The sequence below is a fragment of the Canis lupus genome, chromosome 1 (genome assembly GCF_048164855.1).
Source record: "Canis lupus baileyi chromosome 1, mCanLup2.hap1, whole genome shotgun sequence".
Taxonomy (NCBI): Eukaryota; Metazoa; Chordata; class Mammalia; order Carnivora; family Canidae; genus Canis; species Canis lupus.
This window is the reverse complement of record NC_132838.1, coordinates 105,846,840-105,860,206: the sequence shown is the minus strand read 5'-3', so window position 1 is coordinate 105,860,206 and position 13,367 is coordinate 105,846,840. Positions and strand designations below refer to the sequence as shown.

The 13,367-nt window shown below is 48.4% G+C and overlaps 1 long non-coding RNA gene across 2 annotated transcripts; it reads left to right on the top strand.

Moving 5' to 3' along the window:
- Positions 1-645: 645 nt before the first annotated feature.
- On the top strand, positions 646-12,682 carry LOC140600989 (uncharacterized). Of its 2 annotated transcripts, none has more exons than XR_012004060.1 (3): positions 646-1,402; positions 5,097-5,129; positions 10,955-12,682. It is a non-coding gene; the product is annotated as an uncharacterized lncRNA (long non-coding RNA). The 2 variants fall into 2 exon arrangements; XR_012004061.1 differs by lacking the exon at positions 646-1,402 and adding an exon at positions 3,807-4,031.
- The last annotated feature ends 685 nt before the right edge of the window (positions 12,683-13,367 follow it).

Below are 13,367 nucleotides of genomic sequence, written 5' to 3'. Positions count from 1 at the left end.
TATCTTTTTGTCTCTGTCTCTGTCTCTGTGCATCTTCTTCTGAGGCTCCATCTCTGTATGTGTTTTTCTGACACCCTCTCTCATTTGCTGCTTCTCTCTGACTGTTTTCTGCCTCCGAGTCCTGCTTTCTCCCTGCTGGTCCATCTCATCCAGCCTGTCCTGGAGCTTTCCCCTGCAGGACACCAAGTCCTCACTCCCTGGGTTCCCCTGGGAGGCAGGGAGTGAGGAACCATGGCTAGGTTGGGTCTTGCCTGAGCCTGGCTGTCAGGGAGAAGGCCAGTTTGGGGCCCAAGTAAGAGGCACCCCGCCCACCTCACCAGGGCGGGGCTGCGTCTCTGACGCTGTTGCCAGGAGCCTGGCTGCCTGGTGTCTGGCTGTGTCAGGATGATGGATCCCCCGATGGGAGCTGAGCCCAGAGCAGGAGGGGAGGGAGATTCCTCTACCCCAGGGTGGAGGTGGGGGCAGCCCAGGCTCCACTCAGAAGCCGGGCATTTGGCTGCCCAACCCCCACCCCACCCTGCCCGGGTGGAGCAGCTGTATAAAACCAGATGTTTCTAAAACCAGAGTGTGAATGAGGAAGGAGGGATCAGGGCTTTAAACCCCAATGGCTTCCTCTTCCAGGATCCAGGAGACCAGGCCCCCAGCCCCTTCCTCCCTCAGACCCAGGAGTTAGGGCCCCCAGTCCCCTCATCCCTCAGACCCAGGGGTCCAGAACCCCAGTCCCTCCTCCCTCAGATCCAGGAGCCCAGACCCCTAGTCCCTCCTCCCTTCCAAAAGTCCAAGCTCCCAACCCCTTTCTCCCTCAGATTCACATGTCCAGTGTCCCAGAATTCCTTGCAGGGAGAGATGACCATGGCTGGTAGTAGCCAAGACAAGGACAGATGAAACCAGGCACTCCCACAGGAGGCAAGAGGTAGTGGCAGGATCACCTCTAGCTCCCCTCACTGACAGCCATCTCTTCCAGAACCCTCCACTCCAGTGGAGGCTGATCTCTCTTCCGTGCCCTGGGTACACAATGGCCCTCTCAAGATTTCCAACCTCACCAGAAAACATCAGAGTTTGGTTTACAGAAAACCAGGACAGAAGGGGTGAAGAGTAGGGAGATAATAAGGCAGATGTGGAGAAAGGGCAGAAGAAAAGAATATTTGTTCACTATAGGGACATCTCCTGCACCGCTGGTGGGCCAGGCTCTCGGCTGGGTGATGCCAGGCACACAGAGATGACTCAGACCTGGGCCCTGCCCTTGTGGAGATGCCAATCTTGCGAAGGAGACAGCTGTGTAAACAGAGGATCAAAGAGCAGTGCAAGGATGCTTTAACCCAGCTGGAGAATCAGGGTGGGCTTCCTGGAAGAGGTGATGTCCTAGAGGAGCAGAATCCTAACTAATGAGGAGTTAGCTAAGGTAAGGGTGGGGATGTGGCTGGTGGTTCAAAAGTGGAGTAGAAGGGCAGGCAAGGGGATCCCTGGGTGGCGCAGCGGTTTAGCGCCTGCCTTTGGCCTGGGGCACGATCCTGGAGACCCGGGATCGAATCCCACGTCAGGCTCCTGGTGCATGGAGCCTGCTTCTCCCTCTGCCTGTGTCTCTGCCTCTCTCTCTCTCTCTGTGACTATCATAAATAAATTAATTAATTAAAAAAAAAAAAAAAAAAAAGAAGGTCAGGCAAGGCAAGCAATGTCCTGGTCAGCAAAGTACAGGTGGGTTGATGTTGTAGAGGCACTGGGCTAGGGGTGGGGTGCATAGCAGGGTTCACCCCATGCAGGGTTTTGATGGGCAGATTTGGGGGTCAACATTTGGTTCTGAGGGTGCAAGGGAAGGCTGGGAGCGGAGGCTGTGCCAGACAAACTGGATGGAGAGATCAGGGACTCCTGGCAGGGGTGTCTGAGTGGCGAGGTTCTATCAGGGTCTTCTCTGAGCAAGTCTGAGCTGGGATGCAGGCAGTAGCTGCGGGGCTGGAGCAGAGGCCCCTGAGAACTTGGAGGAGCGAGGAGACCAGCTCACTGAGCTCCTTCTGGAGACATCTGTCTCATTTCGGGGGCAGGTCCCCCTTCTCCATGGTTACTTGTCTCCTGAGGAGCTAGGAAGAACAAGGGCCCCCAGGAAATAACCTGAGGAAGTGATGGGGTTTTGTTAAATACCTGAGTCCAGGCACATCCGGGCAGGGATCTGCCCGGTGTCCTGAGTGGGAAGGAAGTGCTTTGGGAGAGTTAGAGGATGGGGGCAAGGGGTGGGAGGATGGAGGGAGAGGAGGAATCAGAGAAGGAAGGGAGAGGGGAGAGGGGAAGAGGGAGGCTGGCTTACCTGGCCAAAGGTGTCTAGATGGAAACCGGCCCCCCCTTCCTGTTCCCCTTTACCTCCCTTTGCTCTTTTCTATTTTGCACTGCATTTTTCACCTTCCTACATGAACTATAAGTTGCCCACGTTTTGCCTTCCTCGTGTATTGTGCATCCCTCTTGTCAGGAGGCAGGCTCCATACAGGCAGTGGCCTTTGTCTCTACTGTTTCCTCAGGATCTGGACCTGAGCCTGGCACATAGTAGGTGTTCAACAAACTTGTGTCAGACGAATGAGTGAGATCCTGATGGAAGACAAAATGGTAGATGGAGAGAGGAAAGAGAAAGAGGAGGAGGAAGAGGAGAGAAGAGGAAGGAACTGGGTGGATGGAGAGAGGAGGAAAGACAGGGCTGAGGGGAGAGGACAAGGGAGAGATCCCAGTGCAGGGACTCTCCCCCATCCCTGTCCAGCTACTGTCCAGCTACTGGAGGGGCATCCCTAAGTGCCAGACCTGAGAGGGATGGGATTCAGAGCTCCAGGGAGGAGGAGGGACCCTAGCCAGGTGCCCCAGGATCAGCAAAGATCCAAATCTGGAAGCAGACTGCCTCTGGACTTCGGGGAACTCAGAGAGAGGGCTTGGGTCCCAGCCCTGTTGGCAGCACAGCAGCCCACAGGGCCTTTCCTCCTCCACTCCCCCCCACTTCATTCTGGGAAACACCTAGGCCTCTAAGATTCAGCAGAAATCCTGAGTCGGGGGTGGGGGGGGTGGGGGGGTGGGGGTGGGGGGCTGGCCAGAGACTGCGTGTCCTCCTTCTGCCTCTAGGAGGAAGCTGTGAGGCCACGAGGGGTGGGGGGCCGGGTTGGCCTGCCTGCCCTTAACCCTGTCCTGGCAGCTGGGGACACCTCATCCCAGCCTCCTCTGCAGCTCCTGTTTGTGTCCCTGGAGGAAACAGAAACAGAGAGACAGAGAGAGGGAGAGGGAAAAGAAGGAGACTTATTTTTCTGAGAGTTCTATCCTCTCCCAGGGAAGCAAGAGAGAGGTCTCTTTTTACAGAGAGGGAGCCTGAGGCCCCAAGAAGAGCAGTTTCATAGCCAGTGTGATCCAGCTGGGAGAGGCAGCAGAAAAGGAGGTCACCGAGGGAGGAAGGGCTGGGGGCTGGGCCTCTGGGTCTGGGAGGAGGGGCTGGAGGCCTGGGGACCTGGACTCCTGGGTCTGAGGGAGGGATCTGCACTCCTGGGTGCTGAAGAGGAGGCCTGGGGATCCACTTTGTTCTGAGCTCTGACAGAAAATTTTGTGAGACCCAAAATTTACTCCTGCTCACATGGCTTTGGCTCTGTGTGTCTACCACTTCCTTCTGGAAGCAGTCCACCGTGAACCTAAGTCCACTTTCAGCACAGGCCAGGGCCTGGTGAGCTTCCATGGAAGGAATACAGCTGTCTGAGTCAGAAGACAGATGGGAGGATGTGGAGTCAGAGGGACAGTCTGGGGCCCTCAAGGAGGAAGCAGTTACTTGTGTGTTCTTGGCAAGGAGCCATTTCATTCCCCTGAGCCTCTCTTTCCTCATCTGTAAAATAGGAATATCTCAAGTTGTCCCTTCAGATTAAGGGAGAAAGAGCATCTGCCTGGCACACTGCAATTTGAGATATGTGTCAACTGTTCCTGAACCTGCAGTATGAGGATCTCCATGAATGATTCCGGTGGCAACAGGGGACCCTTCGCCTGCCCTGGCCACCTCAGTTGTGATCTGGGAAATCAGCCAGGTAGGGTCTGGGAGGGGCCCATGGTCTGGAGTCAGCTGCACCTGGGTTCCAAGGCTGGTGGCCTTAGGCAAGTCATGTCCAACCCTGGCAACATGTCCCTCTTCCACCCACAGACAAGGAGAGCCCATGACCACACTGATGGGCATGGATGGAACTGTGCTGGCCACAGAGCGAATCTCTGGGTCCCAGCTTTCTCATCTCTGGAGGAGGGTGAAAAGACCTGGCCACTCCAGACTATTTCAAGAAGCTTGGAAAAGTTGGTGGAGTGGACAGTGTGTAGCACAGATAGTGTGCCATGAAGGGGTGCTCCTGTGGGCTCCATATGGAAGAAGTTGGAGGAGCAGAGGCCTGTAGCCCTTCTCTCTGTAGTCAGTGCTGCAGGCGCCCGTCTTCTGGGGGCTCCGACCGCAATGCTGGGAGATGAGGAAAGGAAACCACGCAGCCTCTACTTGCTGTCTACTGCCAGCACTAGGCTGTGGGCTTACACCCCAGCTCTTATCCTGGCCCTTGTGCCTCTGATGCCAGGGGGGAGTTCCATCTTCCAAAAGATGAAATGAGCACTCAGAGAGATGATGAAGGAAGGTGCCCAAGAGCACATGACCACCAGCTACTCTGGGCAGCACCTCGGGAAGTCCTACCCATGGGCCTGTGGGCACCACAGCATCCCAGTCATCCCACCCCCTTATATTCTGTCTCCGTGAGTTCAGGGCCCCTGGAAATGGTTTGAACAAATGTCCCAGATGGTTGTTAGCTTGTGAAGGTTGAAAACCATGGTCCAAGGATTTCAGAGCAGAGTCTGCTGAATGATCCCCTCATCTGCTGATTGCCAAAGGGAGGTGCTATGGGGAACAAGGATTGAGGATGGGCGAGGGCAGGTCTGAGGGGAAGGGCCATGTCACTGTGGTCTGGATCTCAGAGGACGGAGAAAGCAGAGGGAGGGCATGCCTGTCTCCGGCAGGTGGAAAGAGCCAAAATGGTGGTGACCATGATTTATGCCACACCCTGGGCCACCCACTTCACATTCATTAGCTCTAACTGAAGATCTCCCTCTGATGGTTATTACAGATCCTGTGTTAGAGAAAACTGAAATTCAAAAAGGTAAGTGAGGGAATCCCTGGGTGGCTCAGCGGTTTAGCGCCTGCCTTTGGCCTGGGGCGCGATCCTGGAGTCCTGGGATCGAGTCCCACGATGGGCTCCCAGCAAAGAGCCTGCTTCTCCCTCCTCCTGTGTCTCTGCCTCTCTCTCTCTCTCTCTCTCTCTGTCTCTATGTCTATCATAAATAAATAAATCTTTAAAAAAACAAAAACAAAAAAAACAAAAAGGTAAGTGACCCATCTAGGGTCACACAAGTAGCAGAAGAGCTGGGATTTGAACATGGCTTTTACAGAATGGGAAGTCCATGTGCTTTCTGCACTGCCCTGTGCTGGTAAATGTTAACATCTGGCTCCAGAAAAAAAAGTATGCTGTATATAAAGACAATGTGTTTACAATAAAAGATTTTCTGATTATAAACGATAGGTGGCACACAGTTACCAATAATAATACAATACGTAGGGCAGCCCTGGTGGCTCAGCGGTTTAGTGCAGACTTCAGCCCAGGGTAGGATCCTGGAGACCCGGGATTGGATCGAGTCCCATGTCGGGCTCCCTGCATGGATCCTGCTTTTCACTCTGCCTGTGTCTCTGCCTCTCTCTCTCTATGTCTCTAATGAATAAATAAATAAAATCTTTAAAAATAATAATAATAATACAATACACGATACTCTTTGTTGTAAAATCCATACAACTATAGTTTCAGGAGACTTGCTATTTCTTGAAAAACCCAGCACTGATTTTTATAATTCTGTCGCCAACAGTAATATCACAATATCAGACTGCAAAGGAATATTTGATTATTACCTAATCCAGCAAAGACATAGCTCATGTCACTGATGAACGAGTATAGGTCTGACATGAATGTTGGGTGGTATTTTTACTTACATTAATGAGAGAGACAAATGTGAAACAAAGATATTGGAACTTGATTTGTTCATCCACTATAGCAAAGAAATTAGGAAGTGATGGATTTTAAGAATTTGTTGTCTTTTTAAAATGTGACTTAATTTTATATGGTAGATTTCTAATAATGGCTATAAAATTCCTGAAATTTTAACAACTGTCTCTTTGTGAGAACGTATCTGAGACCTAAGACCTCCACCATGTCAGATTCCAGAAATCATGGTCTCTGCCTACTTTGAGGCTTGGGGGACTGAGGCCATCTGTAGCCTGTGGAAACAATACTGCCTATAGTGGGCATTTGTCTGTGGTGGTCTCTGCCTCAGGCACTAACCAGATGCTTCAGGTCACTGACGATTGTGCTTGGAACCCAGATATTTCTGTGTGCGCGGTGCTGGTGTTTCTCACAGCCCCTCTGTGTGAATGAGGTGGGGTGGGGAAAGGTTGGAAATGATTTTCACTGTCTTCACTGAGCCCTATGTCAACTCACCCACCTCAACTCTGCAGCTGCAGAAAACCCTGAAAAAACCCTGAAACCCACACTTTACCTTTACCTCTCCTGTGCCAGGAAAGTACTCCCTCTCCCTTTCTCTTCTCTTTGTCCCTGGGCCCCTCCATCCCCTCTTCCTCCCTCTTTTCTTCTCTTTGCCCTCCTTTGTTTTTCTCTCTCAATGAAAATTTTACCAAAGTATAATATATGTACAGAGCATACTTATCATAAATGTACCATCAACAAACGGTCAGAAGATCAAGGAGGACATCTCACCATCCCCTAACCCTCACCCTGTGCATGCAGCCTACCCCCTCCCCTTTGCCCCCATGCCAGAGGCAGTGTCCCAAGTCTAATGGACTCCTGTTTTAAAACTTCATACAGTGCAGGGTGCCTGGGTGGCTCAGGTGGTTAGGCATCTACCTTTGGCTCAGGTCATGATCCTGGGGTCCTGGGGTCAAGCCCCACATTGGGCCTCCTGCTCAATAAGAAGCCTGCTTTGCTGTCTCACTCTCTCTCTCAAAGAAAAAAATTAACATAAAATTTTAAAAATTCATACGGTGCATCCTCTTTTATGCTTTTCTTCTTTTTAAAAAAAGGATTTTATTTATTTAGAGAGAGCAAATGTGCATGAGTGGAAGGAGGGGCATAGGGAGAGGGAGAGAATCTCAAGCAGACTCCCCACTGAGTGCACAGAGCCTGCTGGCAGGGCTTGATCCCATGACCCTGAGACCCAGAGGCCCCCAAATCATCACCGGAGCCAAAATCAAGAGTCGGTGCTCAACTGACTGACCCACCCAGGCACCTCTTGTGCCTGGCTTTTGCTCAACACTATGAGTTTCATCCACAGTTGTGCACACGTGTTGTCATGAGTGGCTCATTCTCATTTCTGTAGAGGAGTACTTTGTTGTGTGAATATTGTGTCTCCCTTCATTCTGCAGACAATCCTCTACAGTGGGATTGTTCACAGACCCATGTTACAGGTGGGAAGGCAGAGGCTCAAAGCCATGAAGTCCTCAGGGCCAGGAGTCTGGGTCCCCAGCTCTCCCCCTTAGTCTCTCTAGAGCTGAGATTCTCTGTTCTCTACCCCTCACAGGATCTATATTCTGAAGAGGCAAAACTTCTCAATCTTCCATGATTTCCAAAGGAGCACAGCTGAGGGGCCAGAAGGGGAAGTAGATCAGGGGCCGCTTGAGTAATAGGAACCAAGCTTTTCCTGATTTCCAAATAGTCAATGATGTGATGCCTGTGTTGGCACCATTTGTGGCTGAGCCAGAGCCTCCTAGGAATCTACATATTCAAGCCCCTTAGCCCCATGCTCCTTTCACGGCCCTGCATGTTAGGTTGATTTGTGATCTTCTGGGCTGAGGACATACAGGTCTCTCTGGTTTTAAAGGTTATCAGAATACACCAATGGCTATCTCACAAATACATTTGTCAAAAGTAGAGAGAAATTTGGGAATACAAAGGCAAACAGGAGAGTGTGAGGGTACTCATTCCTTCATATTCCCTAGGGCCTGTACACGCCAGATTTTGTGGCCAGAACACAGACGCAGACAGGATTCAGAACAGTCTCGATGAGCTCAGAGTGAGGTGGAGAGAGGGGGAGGGGGACCCTCAGTCAGCCTAGAGCAACATAGCCAAGCCTGTGGCCTCTAGCCACATACAGCTCTTTAGATTTAAATGGATTAAAATTAAATTTATAATCCAATTCCTCCACTAGAGATTTAGACTTGGGGCTGGATGCATGGCTGCCATGACAAAGAGTGGGTCAAGGAAGCAGAAAGTGAGGAGTGACTGATTCTGAACCTCATTTCAACATGTGGGGTTTTCCCCACACCACTAAGCAATTCTTTGACAACGGCTGGTGTCCTACAGTTTAACTCAATTCCAATACTATTCACCCTGAGTTAGAGTCACACCCCACAGGTTGGGGGTGGGGGGGGGCTCAGTCCCACAGGATTCCTCCTCTCTGCCCGCCCCATTTCTGATGCCAGGTGCAAGTCCAAATTGTTACCTGCTTCTGACCAACAGGCTATAAATCAGGTTCCCATGACCCCCTCGTTGGGTTCAATTAATTTGCAAGAGTAGTTCACAGAGCTCAGGAAACCTGTTTACTCACTAGATTACCATCTTATTACCAAGGATATTAAAGGATATTAATCAATAGCCAGATGAAGTGAAATGTAAGGAGAGGTCCCAATCAAAGGAGTTTCTGTCCCCATGGAGTTTGGGGGCCGAGCATGGTGGCATGTGAAAGCATTCTGGTTCCCCAAACTGTAAGTTCTCCAAAACCCACCCTTCTGGGCTTTAATAGAAGCTTCATTACATAGTCATGACTGATTAAATCTTTGGTTATGGGGCACCTGGGTGGCTCAGTGGTTGAGCATCTGCCTTTGGCTCAGGGTGTGATCCCCGGGTCCTGGGATCGAGTCCCACATCAGGCTCCCCTGGGGAGTCTGCTTCTCCCTCTGCCTAAGTCTCTGCCTCTCTCTGTGTGCCTCTTATAAATAAATAAATAAATAAATAAATAAATAAATAAATAAAATCTTAAAAAAATAAATATTTGGTCATTAGTGACTGAATTAAATCTCCAGGCCCCTCTCCCCTCCCAGGAGGTGACAGATGGGGTGGGAACTGAAAGTTGGCTCCTCTGGTGACTGGCCTCCATCCTTAGGTGCTTTTCAAAAATCACCTCATTAACATAACATCAACTTCATCACTCCCATCACAGGGAATTCCAAGAGATTTGGGAACTCTGTGCCGGAAACAGGGGCGAAGACCAAATATATATTTCTAATTATAAATCACATGATCACAGACATTTCCACAATTGCTAACACACAAACCACCTACTGACAAAATCACTTAGCTAAGGAAGATAGTGTCTTTGCCCTCCAAGAGAAAAGACTGGGCAAAAGGTATATAGAGAAAACAAAAACTCTATCAAAAACGTGCACAAATGGTCATAGTAGCCCTCTTCACGGTAGCCCAAAGGTAGAAACAAGCCAGATGTCCATTAATGAATGGATGGATGGAGAGACAAAGTGTGGTCCATCCACACAGTGGAATATTACTCAGCCATAAAAAGGAACAAAACACTGATGCTTGCTATAATGTGGATGAACCTCGAAAAGAGAAAGAAGCCATACATAAAAGGTCACATATTATATGATTCCATGTAGATGAAATATCCAGGACAGGCAAATTCAGAGTTGGAAAGCAGATTCACATTGCCAGGGGCTGGGGAATGGGGAATTGCTGTTTGATGGGTATTGAGTTTCTGTTTGGGGTGATGAGAAAATTCTAGAACTAGAGAGTGGTGATGGTTATGCAATACGAATGTGCTTAATGCCACTAACATATGTACTTAAAATGGTAAATATTATGTGCTATTTTACCACAATTTTTAAAATGTGAAGAAAAACAAAGGTGTACAGACATCTAGTTAATGATTGATTGATGAGAGACAACTCCAGTGACTCACAGTCAGACAGACATGAGCTAAGACTTTCTTCCTCCCATGACTCTCTGCCTGAGGGCTACAAGCCTTGCAAATTCCTGGTCTCAGATCCTACCCTCCTCTCTCTAAAGGGGCATGAGAGCCTCCCTTTCCTCTGCCATTGGGAGAGGTCAGGCACAATATTCAGATGGTTTTCAAAGATAGGCAAAATGGATCTGTGAGAGATAACAATGTGTCATCAAGCATTATATCTTGTGGATTCTGTGCTAGAAGAAATCAGGCTCTTGTCTCTTTGGTTATCCTGACCAGATATAGAAGGGGTGCCCTTCTCCATCCCTTGTGTGGGGTTGATCTTGGGAATGAAGAAGAGCATGGTAGTAATTATAGTCCAAATACGTTGCTGGGGATAAGAGTTAGTTAGATTGGCTGTGCAAAATACATGCTGAGCTCTTGCCAAGAGCTTTACTTCCCTTCTAAACTTTGTGACAGCCTTTCTCAAATGGTTGTTGGAGAATGAAATAGGTTAATACCACAAAACCTGAGCCAGTGCTTGACACACCATATGTACTGAATAATGTTTGGTTTTTAGTTATTTTGCAGTTGAGGAACCTGAAACTTAGAGCATTAAGTTAATTGCCTACTGTCACTCAGCAGCTCTAGCTATCAGATTGTAGCCAAAGTCTCCGTCTGCTCCTGCTCTGTCATCCTGCCTCTGCACCTGAGCTGTCTAGTACAACAGCCATTCACCCCCATATTTTGAGCCCTCAAAACATGGCTAGTATTATTTGAGATGGGCTGTAAGAGTAAAAGCACCCATAAGATTTCAAAGACTTAGAATGTTAAAAAAAACAGTGTGAAACATTTCCTTAGTAATTTTTATATTGACTACATATTGAAATGACAGTTATTTGGCTACTGGAGATTAAGTAAAATATTTTCTAAAAATTAACATCATTTGTTTCTTACTTTTTCAAAGTACCTTCCAGACCATTTAAAGTTACATACATGGTTCATGGTTCTACGGAACTTCAATGCCCTACAGTCTGAAAAGTAACTTGCAGATATTCCTCCGCCCCTCTCTGCCCCAACTAACCACAGAGACACCCTGAGAACTGTTTGTCCTCAAGAATCTTTAAGGCAGTCATTTGCAAAGCAATGAATAAGGAAGATTCTGCAATGACAGGAGAGGATACACCGTGCACCTATTACTCCACCACAGTTTGAGGGTGGACAGGAAGCCTGCTATCTGCAACCAGTACAAGTCATGGTGGCTCCCATTTACTGAGCCTCTTCTACGACGGGCCATCACTTTGCAGCATCCCCACTCTTCCTGCCTCTGAGCTCAGCAAGTTCCAAACTGGCTAAACATCATCATCACCAAATGACAGAAGAAGAAACTCTGGCTTGGAGAGGGGAGGCGACTGCCCTAAGATCTAGGGCTGCAGTTTTGAGGAGGCAGAGCTGAGTCCTGTAGATGGGTCCCATGGAATAGCCTGCACCAGTGTCTTCATGTGGAGACCAGGCATCACTGCTCTGGAAGACTACTGCTTCCCTATTACCCTCATTTCCCATCGTCCATAATAATTCCTTTGGCCCTTCTGCTTTCTCCTTAAAGCCCTGAACCTCCTCTAGCGTGCCCACTCACAGCTGATGCCCTTGCTTTGTACTCCACCAAATCCACCCTTCTGTCTGCTCCTGCATGGCTGTTCTTTGCTTTTGCCTCCGTGACCAACAAGCAAGTACCCCTTCCCAAGACCTATCCTTCTACTTGTCTTCTGAATCTCACCCCATCCCACTTTCTCAAGAACTACCTTCCTTCACTTTCCCCCTTTCTCCTGTAGCAACAATATTTTCTCTCTACTCCATCATTCTCACCTGCACCCCAATATGGTCTAGAACCTCTTATCTTATAAAAAATGTATTCTTTGAGGGGTGCCTACGTGGCTCGGTTAAACATCTGCCTTTGGTTCCCAGGGTCCTGGGATGGAGCCCTGCATTGGGCTCCTTGCTCAGCTCCTTGGGTATCCTGCTTCTCCCTCTTCCTCTGCCTCTGCCCCCACTCTCCCCTGACGACTCATGCTCACTCTCTCTCTCTCTCTCAAATAAATAAAAATAAAATCTTAAAAAATATATATTCTTCTACTCCACATCCTTCTTTAGTTTCTAACAAATTTCTTGGCTCTCTTTCACAGCAAAACATACTGAAGGAATTCTGTATATTCACTATATTTATTTCTTCACCTTGCATTCCTCTATAACTCACTCCAAAGAGTCTCTTGTCCCCACGATTATGATGTGCCATGGTGGAGCTCCCCAGTCATAGAGATACATTTGCCACCTGGACTTTCCACAGACTGTTGTACTGGCTCTGGACAGTCATAAGTTCTGGTCTCCTGCGAAGAATAAAGACAGTCATCCTAAAAACATTATTCCCAAGACCCTGAATCAATTAGGGTGCTTTCAGTTATAAGTCATTTACAGTTTATAATTACAACTAACAATGTCTAAACCCAACACAACATTTATGGTCTACTTTACAAGAATTTTGGCAAGTTAGGTTCTGTCTGAAAAGCACCATCAAGAACCACATTTATTTTAATCCTTCCACTTTATCATCCCTAATTGGTGGCTTTCTTCCTGGAGATTGCCACCTAATGTCTGCAAGATAGCTACCACAGCTCCAAACTTCACACACAGCATCCCAGGCCAGGAAGATGAGGATGAAATGGGACTCACTGAAGGATTTTTTTTTTAAAGATTTATTTAATTATTCATGAAAGACACACACAGAGAGGCAGAGACATATGCAGAGGGAGAAGCAAGCTCCCCACAGGGAGCCTCATGTGGGACTTGATCCTGGATCCCGGGATCACACCGTGAGCCAAAGGCAGATGCTCAACTGCTGAGCCACCCAGGCGCCCCTCACTGAAGATTTTTTTTTCACTGAAGATTTTTAATTGGAAGTAGAGCATGTTCAGATTTATGTCTTATAAAAATTTCTTCGGGGTCCTACATATAAGACACATTTTAGAAGGTCCCCAAAGGAGGAAGGGTAACAAGTGTGGATGTGACCAAGAATCAAAAGAAAGTCGTAGTTTTACTGGAAATTAAAGTGAAGAATGGCAGAGGGCACTACTATGCATAGAGAAGGACTCAGGTGCTGAGAGAAAACGAGACATGGGACCCCACAGACTAACTCCCAGACAAATTTCCAGGTCTTTGGAAGTCTGGTATTCTTCTGAAACTGGGCTTCTTGGGTGCCCCTGTATGTCTCCCATAAGCCCTCTTTACTGAAGCATATATGAGTTTTGTTCTTTGCTACCAAATGGCCCAGATTAACACACCAGGATTTGCAAAACTGACAGAAGCAAAGTGACTAAGGTGGAAAA